Source organism: Lissotriton helveticus, chromosome 11 (assembly GCF_964261635.1).
Source record: "Lissotriton helveticus chromosome 11, aLisHel1.1, whole genome shotgun sequence".
Lineage (NCBI taxonomy): Eukaryota > Metazoa > Chordata > Amphibia > Caudata > Salamandridae > Lissotriton > Lissotriton helveticus.
In genome coordinates, this window is record NC_136072.1 from 32,804,966 (window position 1) to 32,823,863 (window position 18,898).

Consider the following 18,898-nt stretch of genomic DNA (forward strand, 5'->3'; position numbering starts at 1 on the left):
CTGAATTGAAGTTGCTGCTGCATAGACGGTCAGAGCAGGAGAAACCTGAATCATCAATCTAGCAGCAGCACACCTCACTTTGATTGGCTTAGCAGCTTTGTCCTAGTCGTACAGAGGTCTTGATGCAGAAAAGGTTCTAAGTCCCAGCTTCTCAAGGGAGGTAGGAGAAGTCCAGCCAGACACATCCAAGGATTTGGGGTGTCAAGAGCAGGATGTGGAGGTCAGGAAGTACTCCAGCAGAGGCCAACAAAAGGGTTCAAGGCAGCTCTAGGTGGGATTGGTCAGCTGGGCATTTGCAGAAAAGGCCTCTTGTAACTTGTATCCCTGTATTTTGAACAGGAGGTCAGCCTTAAGACTTTTGGTGTCCACTTCTTTGTCCTGAGTAGAAGAGAGATAAGGTCCAGTCCTTCGGGGCCCCTCTTATGTCACAGACAGCAGGCCCAGCCTTCTGTTCTTTCTCAGGTACAGATAGCCAGATGATGCACTTTTATGCTTTGCACTAGTTTGTGGGTGTGGGTGACCCCTGCCTCTTCCTAACCAATAGGGAAAGGTTCCCAGGGGTAACTCAACCCACTTTTGCAGCCATTTCTGTATACTCTACTCAAGAAGTGCCACATGCTCCTTACTCATAAACTCCAAGATTATGAAACCCTTCTCTCCTTCTGCAAATCCTGTGTGAAAAAATATTGTCCTTGACCCAAAACGCACCTCAGTATGTTCACGAGGCGCTATTGCTTGCACAGTCAGGTTATGATGGGCATTTTGACGATTCGGTCCTCCAGAACTTTTTGATTTAAGCCAATTCGCAGAACCTCCTCCAAGAATGTATTGCTTGGGTAGCTATTCTAAGGTGAGGAATCGGCATTTAGAAGTCTCTATCAGAAGAACAATTTACTTACCTTTGGTAATGCTTTATCTGGTGGAGACCTTATCTAATTGCAGATTTATCACGAACCCAACCCGCTCTGCTCTGTCAACTGGTCTCTTTACAGAATGGATCTCTTTAGATACTGCACACTGGTTAAAACAAGTAACATTGTTTTTGAACATGACTGTGATTTTGGTCACAAAAGAAACTGATGTCAACGCACCGGGGAAGCACCTTTATAGGCACTGAAATGTCACTTTCAACGCCAACGTCGCCTATGCAGAGACGAAATACAAGGCATACTGGCATGCAGAAGTACTGCTCAAGAGTTTTCAGATCCAGACTGATGTCTGGGAAGTGCTCTAAGGAGAGGAATCTGCAGTTAGACAGAGTTTCTAAAAGAAAAACAATTACCAAAGGTAAGTAACTGGTTCATTTTGACAAGCTGAATTGCAGATTTTACACTGCTACGGTCAGGCTCCAATGTTAGGCCTGAAGCAATGTTTGTACTGCAACTGTACTGGATGGCGGTTAAATGACAGAAAATCGACCTAAAAATGTTGAGGTAAAACATATCCCGGTACAAATATAGGATACAAAATTATCGACTTGCTGTACTTAAAAAATATCAGGAAAAACTATTGTTTACAATAATATAGTTGTATTAAATATCGATTTTTAAATATATATAAAATAACATATTAAAGTAATCCTATAATAAATACTAACATTAATTTATAAAAATAAATATAACAAAAAATATTACTGGTAAAAATGTAAACGCATATATATATATGTGCTTAACCCAGCCCTCTCTTTTTATATCTAAAAAAAGATAAACACATATATTTAAAACAGATAAATAAACTAATATTTAAATATTATAATGTAAAAAATTGTGAACAATATAATATTATAAAAATATATGTGTATATATTTAAATATACCGAAAACTTAAAATATTACAAAAAGAAAACCAAATTTAAGTTAAATAAAAACTTAAATAACACACATTTCTTAAATGTAATTAATAATGTATAAACAATAAAGATTGTAAATGAAGAATATTATTATAATACATCAAACAAATAATTATAAACATTATAACAATATGAAAAAATATATCTCAAATGATGATAAATACTTATAAATTCCCCACTACATTAAAAAACTATTTATACTTAATAAATATAAAAATAAGTACTCCCACCTAACACAACACAACAGTAAAAAATGTTTTTACATCACTCAAAAACATATTTACTACTCTTAACACAATAAAAATCAAATTACATACAATATAAAGATGCAAAATACTACAATTTACTGTTCCCACCACAAATAACGTAACAATAAAATTAATAATTACCACAAAGGTTTTTTTTAATTCCCACTACACTCAGTACAACAATAGGCACAGTGTTGAATGGAAGACAGGTCAAATTTACTATTCCAACTCCAGCCATTGCAAAAGTAGGGAAAGTGCTGGATTACCGAGGGGCAACATTTTCTATTCCCACTCCAATCAGTGCAAAAGTAGGGCAAGTGTTGGATTGTGGAGGGGTAAACTGTACTATTCCCACTCCAGTCATTGCAAAAGTAGGGCAAGTGTTGGATTGTGGAGGGGTAAACTGTACTATTCCCACTTCAGTCATTGCAAAAGTAGGTAAAGTGTTGGATTGCAGAGGGGTAAAATTTACTATTCCCACTCCAGTCAGTTTAAAAGTAGGGAAAGTATTGGATTGCAGAGGGATCAAATTTACTATTTCCACTCCAGTCATTAGAACAGCAGGGTAAGTGTTAGACTGCAGAGGGGTAACATTTACTATTCCCACTTCAGACAGTGCTGTCTCAACTGTAGGGAAAGAGCTGGATTTTAAAATTAAAAAATATAGGGGCATATTACTAACAACTAGCGATAATTATCGCTATGTTGGCTTAGCGGCAATAATTTTATCGCCGTGGTGCGGCGATTTGTATCGCTTAGGAGCCTTGTTATTATCAAGGTTTATCTCCTAAGCGATAAAAATCGGCCAAAATGCATGAATATCGCTGTAAAGTCAGCGATATTCATGCATTACCGAGCTAATGCTCTTAGCCATGTTATCCACCTCCCATTGGATAACATGGTTAAGAACTGCTCAGGGCAGGTGTTAGCTTTTGGAGATATTCGCGCTTAGCGCGAATATCTCCAACAGTTGGTAATAGGAGATAGCGATCTTAGCGACTGTTTACAGTCGCTAACATCTTGGCACGCCCACTTTGCATGTCATTAGTGATAGATATCTCTGACATGGAAAGCGGGGCCCAAGATGGTCGCTATTACCTACTAGCTGTCGCTAACTGGTGTTAGCGACAGCTAGGTAATAGGGAGATAATTTTATCTCCGCTTTCTTGGCTTTTAAAGCCAAAAAAGCGGAGATAAATCCCTTGATAATATGCCCCTATAATTTTCCCACTACAGACAGTACTACATTGCAAACAAATAAAATGTCTATAAAAACCAATTTTAACAACAAGATAAAAATATTAAAAATAAATATTTAAAATGTAATATATATTAAAAGTAAACAAACAATAACAATTAAAACATTTCTGAAAATTAAAAACATCACAATAATATTACAATCATTAATAAAAATTAAATGCAATATTATTTAAAATATAAAAACAATTCCCATAAAAAGTATATATTAATAAATACATTAAATTCATAAAATACATGTAGTTATACACATATTTTACAATACTAACATAAATATGTTTTGGCAAAAAAATGATATACTGAATCAAAAATTATTTAATACGGAATTGAATGTGTTTAACTTTCCACACATACGCTTACAAAATATATACCATACTCCTAAAATGTAATAATAAATTAAATACATAATTGACACAATTATTATTTTTAACTTAAAATTGATTTAGTGCCTCACCTATACACCTATAGACCCCACAACACAAACCTAAAACAAAAAATAATTCATATTAATAAAAAAACTATTATTTTCAATTAAATAATGGCCACACTGTACACTCATAAATCCCACAACTTACTAATAAAAAAAATAATTAACAATAATTAAGATAAGGAATGATTAATTAAGTAATTAATATTATTTAACAATTAATTTACAGTAATATACTTTCACCCTCTACCCCAATAACCCCCTCACCGCTATATAACAATTAATTTAAAAAACATTATTTGCAATATTAACATAATTACTTCCAATCAAATAATGAATATTAATTAAGATTTTTTTTAAAGCCTACACAATCAACAAAATGAACTAAATAATATTTTACAAAAAATAAACATAAATGTATTATAATTAAATTACTTTCCACCCTATACCCCTATAAATCCACAACCCGCCACGGTACAACAAGTAATATAAATTACCTTAAACATTTTAATTAACTAATACATTAACAAACATAAACAATGTTAAAAAAAATAAACCACACCATATACATATAAATGATATAACTAAATACATAACAAATAATAAAAATCGCTATTAGTTACCTTAAATTCGATATTCTTGACAACAATATTCTTGCACTCAATATTTCCATTCTTCAATATTTTTAACTCAATATTGTGCCTCACCACCCTGGAGGGCACAGTAGGTGCTGCACTAATGGCATTTAACCTCTTCAGTGCGGCGCAAATTCCGCTACAGTGCTGGACATCCCGGACGCGGGGTTGGTCATGACGGCTCCCGGCCGTCATGAGCACACGCCCACCTTGACTGGTGATGGCCGGGGCAGTCGTGAGCATGAAAGAGGTTAACTTCCTGGCTGTGGGTACACTTTGTACCATATATTAGGGATCTATGGCAAGTTAAATATGCCAATTAGGCAAATTCAACTATATTAAAAAAGGGGGGGTACAAGCACCATACTACTGGTTAACAGGGTTACAGTGCAGAGACTTTTGCAACCAGCAAAAATAGCTAGAGCAAAATACGGGAGTACATCACACAAAAGATGGTAATTTCGTACAATCATATTGAGTCATGGTTTGTGCTTGTCCCAGCACATATTATTTTGTGCTTTTCTATAGTCAACCAATTTCAATTTTGTATATCTAAAAAAATCTAAAGATAAACAGTTCACTTAGTTCACATGGAGATGACATTCAGGGGCCTTTTACGATGTCGGCCAGAGTAACCTCTGACTGGCATTGTGGCGATCTAGGGACCGACTGCCTGATTACCTTGTGACCGAACACTGCTCGGTCGCCTACTCCCATTTCTCTATGGGAGCTTGTGCTACGGCCGTAAACCAGCCATAATACCGGCTTCCAAAATGAAATGGGTGTGTGTGTAAAAGCCTACACCCTGTGGCAGTCACCCCATGGTGCGTGTCTCACAGTGCAGACATTTACAGTAGGGGTGCCCTATGTAGCCCCTTGGCCACCAACCGCAGGCCGCGGAGGCAATGGGGCCCTGCTAGGGGCCGGAAAGTCACTTTCTGACAGCCTTTTCATGTCGGTATGGCTGGCATGGAAAGGCTGATGGAAATCGACATCCTAATCCCGACGGCAGAAACGCTGTCCATAGGGGATTACGGTGTGGGTCTGACCGACCAGAAGACTCCGAGAGTCGGTCGGTACCTCGTCGGAATGACCGCCTGGTTTACACTCCGACCGTCGACATCGCAATTCGGCGGTCAGACCGCAAACCGAACCGTAGTTGGAGAGCTTCCGGCTAGTTGTCAGAGGCTTTCCAACTGGCATCGTAATCGGCTCCTCAGTGGTTTTTCTAAGGATACAGAGGTGTGTGTTATGTCCTCCAGAAACATAGGGCCCCATTTGGATGGTGGGCGGATTGCCCCCGCCGGGCTGGCAGTAGCCACCGCCGGCCCGGCGGGGACAATCAGCCCGCCATCCTCACTGAAATGACCCCTCACCACATTAAGATGGCTGGAGGGTCCGCAGCGGATGGGAAGAAGTGCGTACATATGGTGGCGGTGCCTGCGAGACACCGCCAACCACATTAGAATGCCTGCGGTCCTATGCCTTTCCACGGCTGCATATCCGCCGTGGAAAGGCATACGGTCTTTGCTTTGGGGGACTGTTGCGGGCCTCCAGGGTTGCCATTTCAACTGTATTGAGTGACCAGGCCTGTATAGTTTGTTGGTGATTTTTTTAAAGGCAGAAAAGCTGATGTTGAGGTCCCATGCTTCATTCAGTTTGAGTGAGGTTAGCACCTGTTGGAGCACTGTTGGCCAGTCGTTCCTAGATTTTGGCTGGTTCTTTATTTCTGTCCAGCATAGGGCTGCCAACAATTCTGGCCGTGCCGCTCTCAATCTCCAGCACAGTTTGATAGGTGCGTCTGTCATAACCGGGGCTTGTTGGAATAGGCCAAATTCCAGTCGCACATGTGACTGAGAGGGGAATCGTGGGAGGCGGAAGATGCATTTAAACAGAGTGGATTGCTGTTGAATCAGTATAGTCACGTCCTTTCCCTTTAAAAGTTCTGAACCGTAAGTAAGTGTGGGTTATAAAAGGTGAGCATGGGACGTGCACCCCAACTTTGTTTGTAGTGTATTAAGTGTGAATCAAAGTTGATTTGCCTGGGCCCATCTGTGGACTAAATGTTCTTTATATTGTAAATCTGATCGAGACTTCTACCTCCCGATTCCTTACCTTTGAATTTCCCAGGCGTCAGGCTGGATCCGGAAACTTTTGCTGAGCAATACCCCTTGGGTGCAACGTTGGGTAGCTCCATTTGGCATTGATAGCATTGGTTATGACGTTGCAGTGCCTACATAGGCGCCACCCAGGCGCGCGGACCTCAGTTCTTTTCATTCCGCGCCATGTAAACGCCGATCTGGGAAGAGCTACCCCTCTGCCGCTTTTTGGCAGGCTTTTTCTCGACTTTTGTCGATATTTTTGATGCCTTTGTGTGTGGGGGATATCTGGTAGGAAGACAGGTTTTAAACCATGCAGGACTTGTTCCCGCATGATGTTGGTTACCAATCCCCACAGCGCAGGTCTGTGGTGTCTTGAACGTGACCACAATTTAAAGTCGTGTTCAGACTGTAGGGCGATGACTCCAAAGACCTTGAGGGAGCGGCGATGAATTTGCTTGCGTCCCAGCAGTCAACACCATCTAGCGAGACTCCGAGGAGGTCACAATCCTGTTCGAGGAAGAGGAGGTTGTGGGATCGCTCACGGAACCCTATGTCCTCTTCCTCCCTTTCAAGGCAATCTGGACACTCGGGGAAGAGGCACAAGAAAAGGTCCAAGCAGACTTGACTTCATCTCAACTGGCATCTGTCGTCAAAAGAGGTAAGGAACACTGATGCTTTAGGCACGGTTATGTGGAGCCGGAGCCAGAGTTGACTTCGCACCTCCCTCCATTTCCTGCATCCGGAGCGACTCCCGCTCAAATTAAAGATTTTTACGAGGCCATGGGCCGCGTATTTGAGCGGGAGACCCCGTTGGTCAGCCCTCTGACCCCGTGTGGTCAGATGGTGCCCCATCGGGTTCAACGTCGCAGTTGATCCGATCCCGGATCCGGTTTTATGCCGGTCATGCCAACGCGACCTTCCCCGGTCTCCAACCCGAAGTCGCTGGGCCTGTCGGTGGCGCAAGCCCAATCCTCATCCCGACAACACAGAGCCTGAACAGCGTCAGAAGACGCTGATTCCGATGTTGAGAGAACCCAGGGGTTCTATGTTGTGGCCTGAGCACTTTGTGGACGTCCTAGGCTCAGGAGCTCAGGAGAGGAATAGGAGGAGTCTGGAGACCCTCTAGTGAACTAAGATGTCTCTGAGAAGACAATGGACTGGTATGGGGAACTTGGGGAAGCCAGTGGTCTGGATACTTGCCCAGACACTGGCATGCTCTCTCTGCATTCAGTGGCTACGGAGGAGTGGAGGTCCTATGCCATGGTGGTTAAGAGGGCAGCTGAGGTCCTCAGTGCAGGTCAGGACTAATCTCCTGACTGAAGTGCTTCAACCTGAGGCTTCCACCTCTGAACCACTTTTGCCCTTTAATTTAATGAGGCACTTACCGACGTCCTTCTAGTAACATGGTCCAAGCCTAGCACAGGGGCTCCTGTGTACAGGACCATTGCCCTGCACCAGGTGACCCAAAGTTCCTCAGCCAACACCCCACCCCAGAAAGTTTGGTGGTGCAGGCCTCTACTTTCCAGGGCCCATTCCCTTCTGCCCCTCCGGATAAGGAATGCAAGAGACTGGACTCATTTGGGAAGATGTTTTCTTCCTCCAATCTGGCATTGCAGTCAGTGAATACCACATGCTTTTTGTGCCGTTTCTCCCACTCTCTTTGGGAGAGGGTTGCGCAGGTGGTGACACAAGTCCCAGAGGCTTTGCTCTCCCAAGCTGTCAATGACGGGAGGGATGCAGCAAAATTTGCCATATGTTGTGGTTTGGATAAGACTGATTCATTGGGCAGATCTATTTCAATGATAGTGGCCTTGAGGCACCATGCCTGGCTTCACACAACTGGCTTCTCGGGGGATGTCCATGCCAATTTGATGGACATGCCTTTTAATGGAACCAGCCTTTTTGGGGAAATGGCAGACTCGGCCCTGGTCAGGTTTAAGGACTCTCAAGCTACTGCAAGATTCTTGGGCCTCTCCTCCACTCCTCGTGGCCAGTCTTCCTTTCGCCCCTTTCATGGTAGTGAAAGGGGTTTCCAGCCGCGTCAGCCCTATCCCAGCCACTGTCCCGCTCAGACTACCCAAGCCGTGCATGGACGTGGATGCGGTACATTTCTTCCTTGGGAATGGAGGCCAGAAGTCATCTACCACAATGCCCCGGCAGCCGCAGCCTCCAAGCACTCCGAGGCTGATTCTGTAGGACCACACTACTCCAGTGGGTCGGAGAATTTGTCACCATCTCCCTCGCTGGAGATCTATAACAACAGACAAATGGGTCTTGCAGATCGTCCAGGAAGTCTATTTTCTTCCTTTCCTCCTACTACTCTGCCGAGTCAGGAACGGCTGGCAAAGAATCATTTAAAGCTGCTCCAAGCAGAAGTTATCGTTCTTTTTGGCCAAAAGAGCTATAGAAAGGGGTCCAGCTTCAGAAGTAGGCAGTGGCTATTCCTGCTACTTTCTGATTCAGAAGAAGAACAAGGGGCTTCAGCCCATTTTGGATCTTTGGACCGTCAATCTCTTCCTCAAAAAGGAGAAATTGAAGATGCTCACATTGGATCAGGTCTTGTCTGCCCTAGACCAAGGAGACTGGATGGTGGCGTTGGACCTCCAGGATGCGTTTTTTCACATTCCCATCCTGCTGGGCCACAGGCGTTACCTGCGGTTCAAGGTAGGCCACAAGCATTTTCAGTTTACTGAGCTCCCCTTCAGCCTTACAAGTGCCCCTCAGGTGTTCACCAAGGTGATGGCGGTGGTTGCAGCTCATCTGCCCAGGTTAGGGATTTCAGTCTTCCCCTACCTCGATGACTGGCTATTGAAGGTGTCCTCACTCCAGGCAGTCATCTCCCACCTTCAGTCTACAGCGGACCTCCTGCATTCACTGGGATTCTCTATAAACGTGCCGAAGTCACACCTGACTCCTTCTCAGATGCTCCCTTTCATCGGAGCTCAACAACAGTGACATTTGCAGCAAGTGCATCCTCAGCTCAGGTGATCAAAGACATCTCCACTAACATAAGAAACCAGTGCATAGAAGCAGTGTCAATATCAATATCAACAAGTTCAATACTGCATCCAACCATATCCTCGCTCTCTACACCTATAGATCAAACAATTGTACCTTCTTCCTCGTCAAGAAGCACAGCCACTTCAATTGTTGTGCAGGTGACGCCTGCTAAATTTGCAGATGATTCAGAAAAGGGGGTGGTGATGAACAGAGTGCCTGAATTAAGCAGACCACTCTTACCCAGTCCAAAGATCAGGGCTTGATCCATCACAGTTTTTTAGCTCACTGCACCATCCCAGCTCAGAACTTGGCTATATGCAAATTAGTCTGTTCCTGTCCCAGTGCATGATGGGAACAGGGCAAACCAAACTACCAAGCCAGTTCTTGTACTGGGAAGGAAACAAGCTTCCGGGGACCGGTTTCTGCCATTTCAGGCGTCGTCGGCCCGGCTTGCTTGAATCCTGATGGTGCAATGAGCAAGGGACTCACATCTGAGTATACCCTTCCACGCTTATGGTGGACAAAATGATTCAGAAAAGGGGGTGGTGATGAACAGAGTGCCTGAATTAAGCAGACCACTCTTACCCAGTCCAAAGATCAGGGCTTGATCCATCACCGTTTTTTACCTCACTGCACCATCCCAGCTCAGAACTTGGCTATATGCAAATTAGTCTGTTCCTGTCCCAGTGCATGATGGGAACAGGGCAAACCAAACTACCAAGCCAATTCTTGTACTGGGAAGGAAACAAGCTTCCGGGGACCGGTTTCTGCCATTTCAGGCGTCGTCGGCCCGGCTTGCTTGAATCCTGATGGTGCAATGAGCAAGGGACTCACATCTGAGTATACCCTTCCACGCTTATGGTGGACAAAATGATTCAGAAAAGGGGGTGGTGATGAACAGAGTGCCTGAATTAAGCAGACCACTCTTACCCAGTCCAAAGATCAGGGCTTGATCCATCACCGTTTTTTAGCTCACTGCACCATCCCAGCTCAGAACTTGGCTATATGCAAATTAGTCTGTTCCTGTCCCAGTGCATGATGGGAACAGGGCAAACCAAACTACCAAGCCAATTCTTGTACTGGGAAGGAAACAAGCTTCCGGGGACCGGTTTCTGCCATTTCAGGCGTCGTCGGCCCGGCTTGCTTGAATCCTGATGGTGCAATGAGCAAGGGACTCACATCTGAGTATACCCTTCCACGCTTATGGTGGACAAAATGATTCAGAAAAGGGGGTGGTGATGAACAGAGTGCCTGAATTAAGCAGACCACTCTTACCCAGTCCAAAGATCAGGGCTTGATCCATCACCGTTTTTTAGCTCACTGCACCATCCCAGCTCAGAACTTGGCTATATGCAAATTAGTCTGTTCCTGTCCCAGTGCATGATGGGAACAGGCCAGGTTCTGAGCTGGGATGGGGAAGTGAGCTAAATAACGGTGATGGATCAAGCCCTGATCTTTGGACTGGGTAAGAGTGGTCTGCTTAATTCAGACACTCTGTTCATCACCACCCCCTTTTCTGAATCATTTTGTCCACCATAAGCGTGGAAGGGTATACTCAGACATGAGTCCCTTGCTCACTGCTCCATCAGGATTCAAGCAAGCCGGGCCGACGACGCCTGGAATGGCAGAAACCGGTCCCCGGAAGCTTGTCTCCTTTTTGGTGAAGAATTGGCTTGGTAGTTTGGTCTGCCCTGTTCCCATGATGCACTGGGCCAGGGACAGACTAATTTGCATATAGCCAGGTTCTGAGCTGGGATGGGGCAGTGAGCTAAATAACGGTGATGGATCAAGCCCTGATCTTTGGACTGGGTAAGAGTGGTCTGCTTAATTCAGACACTCTGTTCATCACCACCCCCTTTTCTGAACCATTTTGTCCACCATAAGCGTGGAAGGGTATACTCAGACATGAGTCCCTTGCTCACTGCTCCATCAGGATTCAAGCAAGCCGGGCCGACGACGCCTGGAATGGCAGAAACCGGTCCCCGGAAGCTTGTCTCCTTTCTGGTGAAGAATTGGCTTGGTAGTTTGGTCTGCCCTGTTCCCATGATGCACTGGGCCAGGGACAGACTAATTTGCATATAGCCAGGTTCTGAGCTGGGATGGGGCAGTGAGCTAAATAACGGTGATGGATCAAGCCCTGATCTTTGGACTGGGTAAGAGTGGTCTGCTTAATTCAGACACTCTGTTCATCACCACCCCCTTTTCTGAATCATTTTGTCCACCATAAGCGTGGAAGGGTATACTCAGACATGAGTCCCTTGCTCACTGCTCCATCAGGATTCAAGCAAGCCGGGCCGACGACGCCTGGAATGGCAGAAACCGGTCCCCGGAAGCTTGTCTCCTTTCTGGTGAAGAATTGGCTGGGTAGTTTGGTCTGCCCTGTTCCCATGATGCACTGGGCCAGGGACAGACTAATTTGCATATAGCCAGGTTCTGAGCTGGGATGGGGCAGTGAGCTAAATAACGGTGATGGATCAAGCCCTGATCTTTGGACTGGGTAAGAGTGGTCTGCTTAATTCAGACACTCTGTTCATCACCACCCCCTTTTCTGAATCATTTTGTCCACCATAAGCGTGGAAGGGTATACTCAGACATGAGTCCCTTGCTCACTGCTCCATCAGGATTCAAGCAAGCCGGGCCGACGACGCCTGGAATGGCAGAAACCGGTCCCCGGAAGCTTGTCTCCTTTCTGGTGAAGAATTGGCTTGGTAGTTTGGTCTGCCCTGTTCCCATGATGCACTGGGCCAGGGACAGACTAATTTGCATATAGCCAGGTTCTGAGCTGGGATGGGGCAGTGAGCTAAATAACGGTGATGGATCAAGCCCTGATCTTTGGACTGGGTAAGAGTGGTCTGCTTAATTCAGACACTCTGTTCATCACCACCCCCTTTTCTGAATCATTTTGTCCACCATAAGCGTGGAAGGGTATACTTAGACATGAGTCCCTTGCTCACTGCTCCATCAGGATTCAAGCAAGCCGGGCCGACGACGCCTGGAATGGCAGAAACCGGTCCCCGGAAGCTTGTCTCCTTTCTGGTGAAGAATTGGCTTGGTAGTTTGGTCTGCCCTGTTCCCATGATGCACTGGGCCAGGGACAGACTAATTTGCATATAGCCAGGTTCTGAGCTGGGATGGGGCAGTGAGCTAAATAACGGTGATGGATCAAGCCCTGATCTTTGGACTGGGTAAGAGTGGTCTGCTTAATTCAGACACTCTGTTCATCACCACCCCCTTTTCTGAATCATTTTGTCCACCATAAGCGTGGAAGGGTATACTCAGACATGAGTCCCTTGCTCACTGCTCCATCAGGATTCAAGCAAGCCGGGCCGACGATGCCTGGAATGGCAGAAACCGGTCCCCGGAAGCTTGTCTCCTTTCTGGTGAAGAATTGGCTTGGTAGTTTGGTCTGCCCTGTTCCCATGATGCACTGCGCCAGGGACAGACTAATTTGCATATAGCCAGGTTCTGAGCTGGGATGGGGCAGTGAGCTAAATAACGGTGATGGATCAAGCCCTGATCTTTGGACTGGGTAAGAGTGGTCTGCTTAATTCAGACACTCTGTTCATCACCACCCCCTTTTCTGAATCATTTTGTCCACCATAAGCGTGGAAGGGTATACTCAGACATGAGTCCCTTGCTCACTGCTCCATCAGGATTCAAGCAAGCCGGGCCGACGACGCCTGGAATGGCAGAAACCGGTCCCCGGAAGCTTGTCTCCTTTCTGGTGAAGAATTGGCTTGGTAGTTTGGTCTGCCCTGTTCCCATGATGCACTGGGCCAGGGACAGACTAATTTGCATATAGCCAGGTTCTGAGCTGGGATGGGGGCAGTGAGCTAAATAACGGTGATGGATCAAGCCCTGATCTTTGGACTGGGTAAGAGTGGTCTGCTTAATTCAGACACTCTGTTCATCACCACCCCCTTTTTCTGAATCATTTTGTCCACCATAAGCGTGGAAGGGTATACTCAGACATGAGTCCCTTGCTCACTGCTCCATCAGGATTCAAGCAAGCCGGGCCGACGACGCCTGGAATGGCAGAAACCGGTCCCCGGAAGCTTGTCTCCTTTCTGGTGAAGAATTGGCTTGGTAGTTTGGTCTGCCCTGTTCCCATGATGCACTGGGCCAGGGACAGACTAATTTGCATATAGCCAGGTTCTGAGCTGGGATGGCGCAGTGAGCTAAATAACGGTGATGGATCAAGCCCTGATCTCTTGACTGGGTGAGAGTTTTCTGCTTAATTCAGAGACTCTGTCCATCACCACCCCTTGTTGTTAATTATTTTGTCCACCCTAAGCGTGGAAGGGTATGCTCAGACATGAGTCCCTTGCTCACTGCACCATCAGGATTCAAGCAAGCCGGGCCGAAGAGGCTGAAATGCCAGAAACCGGTCCCCGGTAGCTTGTTTCCTTTCCAGTGTAAGAATTGGCTTTGTAGTTTGGTTTGCCCTGTTCCCATCATGCACTGGGACAGGAACAGACTAATTTGCATACAGCCAGGTTCTGAAACTGGGATGATGCAGTGAGCTAAAAAACGGTGTTGGATCAGTTGCTCCTCTATCTGCACTGTTGTATGACGTTCTCCTTTTTGTTCTTTACCTTGCCCAGCAAGGCTGTGCTTTGGGCACAGTCAAAGAATATCTGTCCACTATTTCTGCTTTCCTACAGTTGACGGATCAACCTTATATGTTTTGTCCGATGCATTATGCCCCAATGGGACTTGAATTTAGTTATCAACTTCCTCATGTTTTCTTTGTTTGAGCCGATGCAAGGCTGCCCTTTATGGCTCCTAACCATAAAAACTATTTTCCTTGTGGCATCTGCCAGGAGGGCTGGCAAATTACAAGAACTTTCTATTGACCCTTCCTACACTTCATTCTTCCCAGACAAACTGTTTTTTAGAACTTGAGCATCCTTTTTTCTAAAGGTGGTCATACCTTTAGACTTTAGACAAAACATCAACCTGCCTCCCTTTTCCCCCTCCTCATCTTTCTGAAGAAGAGGAGAGACTCAACCGTCTGAATCCAAAAATACCATATTTGTTTTATATTGATCATACCAAAGAATTAGGGGGCCTTATTTGGATTTACAGTGGCAAAGAAAAGGAAGGCAACTCAAAAGAGAACCATCTCTTGATGGATCATTCTTTATAGTAAGATCTGCTAGGCAATGACCAAGAAACAACCCCCTGAATGCTTAAGAGCTCACTCTACCAGAGCTACAGCTGCGACCACTACGTTGGCTAGAGGAGTCCCAGTGGGGACATCTATCAGGCATCTACATGGGCATCACTGCACACATTAGTCAAACTCTACTACATCGACAGTCAGGTCTGATGAGACGGGCACTTTGAGGGTTTGGTCCTCCAGGATATCTTAGTCTAAAATAGTCCGCAGTCCCACCTCCGGGGAGAGATTGCTTTGGGATCTATTCCAAGGTAAGGAACCTGTGGCTAAAAGTCCCCATCATATGAATACGTTACTTACCTTCAGTAACACCTTACCTAGTAGAAACTCTATCTAGTCACAGATTCCTTACCTTTAGCTTGATAGTACAAAATGGTGGTGGAGAGCTCAATGCTTCTGGTGCGATAAATCAGTCAAGAACTGAGGTGAGTTCACTGGATTGGCACCTATATAGGCAAAACCCATAATTTGCTGTGCAGACGTCACCAACTATGCCAAGCCACCAGGAGTGAAACAATGCCACTTATTGGCGCACAAGGGGATTGCACAAAAAATGTCCAGATCCAATCAGGTGCCTGGTGACATTCTAAGTGGGGCTAGATAGGAGATGTGCTTGTTGCAGTTGTGTCTGTTGTTGAGGTATCAATGCAATTAGACAACAGTTAGGTGTCACTTGTTATGGCTGTAACTCCTTTTGTGGAATTCTGGTCTTTCCTGTCAAAGCAACACTACACAGCTACCAAGAATAGAAGCCCGTAGATGGCAACGTATTCGATTCGATCTGTTGCTGCTCCTAGTGTAGGCCCTAAGACTGTGGGCAGAGCAAGTTTGAGGTGCAGTGGGGGGTTTGGCCAGATAATTCCTCATCAGAAAAGTTGAACCTTACACACAATTATTACTAGGCGTTTCAAGAAATACAAGAACAGAAATAAAAGAAGTATCCCTCGGCTTCCAATTTAAAAAACATTAGGGACATTTTAAAAGTTACCCAGGATATGCAAGAACCATAATTGGAGATATGCATCATCAATTGGGCTCACGTGAGCAGCAGTATATCCAGTATTCACAATAGTGATGTTGTGGGTGACTTCTGATCTGTGACTTTGCTACTAGCACAGTATTGGTTACTTCTCACAGCAGGGATTAGTTGATGATGATGCCATGGGCTTTAGTGCTAGAAGATATTCATCCTGTACCCAACATGTGGTTGGACAAGGTGAAGCAGTAATTCCCTCCCAATTCTGCGGTTCAGTAACTATATTATTTAAGAACAGTTTAACTTGGTGACATTGATGATAAATATATATATAATAATGTATTCTCCAACAGACATGATAACAATTACAGAACTGATGACAGTTGAGACCACGCCTACTGTCACTGGAAGCACAGACCTGGCAGTAGGAACTGAACATGCAACAGAAGGAATTTTAACAATAACAACAAGTGACACTTCAGCATTGTTTAAAGGTAGTGAGAGCTGAAGAACACTGACATTCGCAGCAAGTTCATCCTCAGCTGCGGTGAACAAAGCCTTCTCCACTAACATGAGCAACCAGTGCACAGAAGCAGTGTCAATAGCAACAAGCTCAACACTGCATCCAACCACATCCTCGCTCTCTACACCTATAGATCAAACAATTTTACCTTCTTCCTCATCAAGAAGCACAGCCCCTTCATTGTTGTGTAGGTGACGCCTGCTAAACTTGCAGACCAAACCAATGTAACAAAATTAAGCATGGGCGTAAAATCCATTCCGCTCGCGGATTTTGCGGATTTTCATCAAATTCGCAATCCGCGAACTCTCCCGAACTTGCCGGAAATTCGTAAATCCGTGCGAAGCGGATTTTTTGCTTGGTCGCACTTGCCAACTAGAATACTATACAATTTTGCGGGAGTAAACACTTGCGAACACGTAGATGCGGCGGGCAGCGACAATCTCGCAATTGCGAGATTGCAAAATTTACAATTTCGTACAAGAAATCCACCAGCAGGCAGCATAATAAACCTTGAAAATTATGATTTTTATCAGAATAACTCCTCAGGTTGACATTTGCCTGCACTTTTTTTTGCAAGGAGTCCATTTTGGGGGGGGGTGGGAGGAAGGAAGTGCCCCACAGTCTCCAACTTCCTGTTCCTGTCCAGCAGGCTCCTCCCAATGCTTTCTTCATGTGCTGGTCACTTTGATTTTGATCTTGACCTGGAAGGATTACTTTTTGTGGATGCTGCTGGATATTTGGATTTTTGCAAAACTGAAAGCACTCAGCAGGTGCAAAAGTTCAATCTTATCATTAGTAACCATTCTCTGTAGTGCCTGGAAGGATTACTTTTTGTGGATGCTGCTAAATATTTGGATTTTTGCAAAACTGAAAGCACTCAGCAGGTGCAAAAGTTCAATCTTATCATTAGTAACCATTCCCTGTAGTGCTTCCTGAGGGGCCCCTTCAGAGTTCAGTTGCCTACTTGCAACTATTCTATGACCCTGCTCTGACCCTCACAGCAGGCTCAGAGAATAGCTACAAGTATACAACAAAGGTCCTGTTAAAAAAATTACACTGCAACAGAAAGCAATTACAGATAAGAAAGCAGGTGCCAGCCTGGAAGTTCAAATTCAGTGACACATTAATCAGCCCCTAATTCATTCATGTCAGTGGAGGCAGGGCAGGTGTGCTTTTCCCCCCATAATAATAATAATAATCCACATTTGTATAGCGCACAATCACCCGTTAGGGTCTCTAGGCGCTGGGGGCCGTCGGGAAGATTAAGCAAGCTATTGCCCAGAGTCGCATGGTGCTGGGCTAACCTGCCGCCGGAGCCGGGGATCGAACCGTGATTCCCAGATTCCAGCGTCAGTCGCCCTGGCCGCGGCGCCACACCTCTCCCTATAATCTACAGTGATGAACTAGAGGGTGGCATGGGTGAGCCAGAGGGTGGCATGGGTGAGCCAGAGGGTGGCAGTGGTGAAACAGAGGGTGGCAGTGGTGAAACAGAGGGTGCTGTGATGAAAAAGACGTAGAAATAACATGGTCGCGACCGTTGCTACCCAACAAGTAAGTTCGCGTTTGCGAACTGGTAAAAAATCCTTGCGAAATGGCAGAAACACTTGCGAACACAAAAAAAAGGAATCCGCAAAATTCGCGAGAGTTTGCGGATTTTGCGGATTGCGAATCCGTAAATACGCAATTTCGCGGATTGCCAATTCGCAAAATCCGCCCATGCTTAAACAAAATTACATGTTCGACTGCAAATGTAATATTAACAAGCACAGCATCTAAAACATCAATAGTCACCTTTACTGCATCATCTATCAATCAATAGTCATTAGTAGAGCGCGCAGCTACCGGCTCCTGTGACAGACTAACAAAAAGACCGGCCAGGAGACTACACCTGAGAAAAGAGCCATGTTTTTTAAGGCCTTCCTAAACTCCTGTTCTGTCTCGATGTGGCACATGTCGGCAGGCAGTGCATTCCAGATTTTCACGATCCTTACTGGGAAGGACCTGCCGCCCTGTCGGGTTTTGAAATATCGCAGGACACGAAGGTGTCGCAGGTGATTGGATCTCAGGGTTTGCTCCAGATGATAGAGACTAAGGCCACATTAAGATGGCGGGCAGATTGCCCCTGCAGGGACGGCGGTAGTCACCCGCCATCCTCTCAGCAAAGATTCCCTGCCTTATTACAATGGCTGGGGGGTCCGCGGCGGATGGTAAGACCGTCCACCTTTTTCCGCCCGGTCGACAAGTCTACTGGGCGGAAAAGGATTTATTATGGTGGCGGTGTCTGTTAGACACCGACAGCCATATTAGGATGTGTGCTGGGACATGCCTTTCCGTGGCGGCAAAGGCATGCGGAGTCTGCCTGCGGGGGCCTGTTGCGGGCCCCCAGGGACTCCGGCAGGGTGGGGGTGCACATGGCAGTTCCATGCACAACATGGCAGGCACCGCGCATGGAAGTGCACGACATGCCTTCCTGGCATTGTGGCGGGCGGTGCTGAGTGCACCGCCCGCCGCAATGTCAGGAATGCAGGATGCGCCCGCCAGTGTGGTGGGTGCATCCTAATCTCTGTAACGGGACCCCCACACCTATGGGGAGCGGTCCCATTCCACCGGAGGATGGTGGGAGGACAAAGTCTGCCCGCCATCCTAATGGACCCCTAAGCCTCTGCCTAATATAGCATGTGCCAAAGCTCCTTGTGGCTC

General features: G+C 45.7%; 1 protein-coding gene across 1 annotated transcript in view; it reads left to right on the top strand.

Annotated features, from left to right (window-relative positions):
• The window catches only part of LOC144792796 (uncharacterized), an 844,113-nt gene that overhangs the window by 404,406 nt on the left and 420,809 nt on the right, over positions 1–18,898 (top strand). The gene's annotated exons all lie outside the window — the stretch shown is intronic.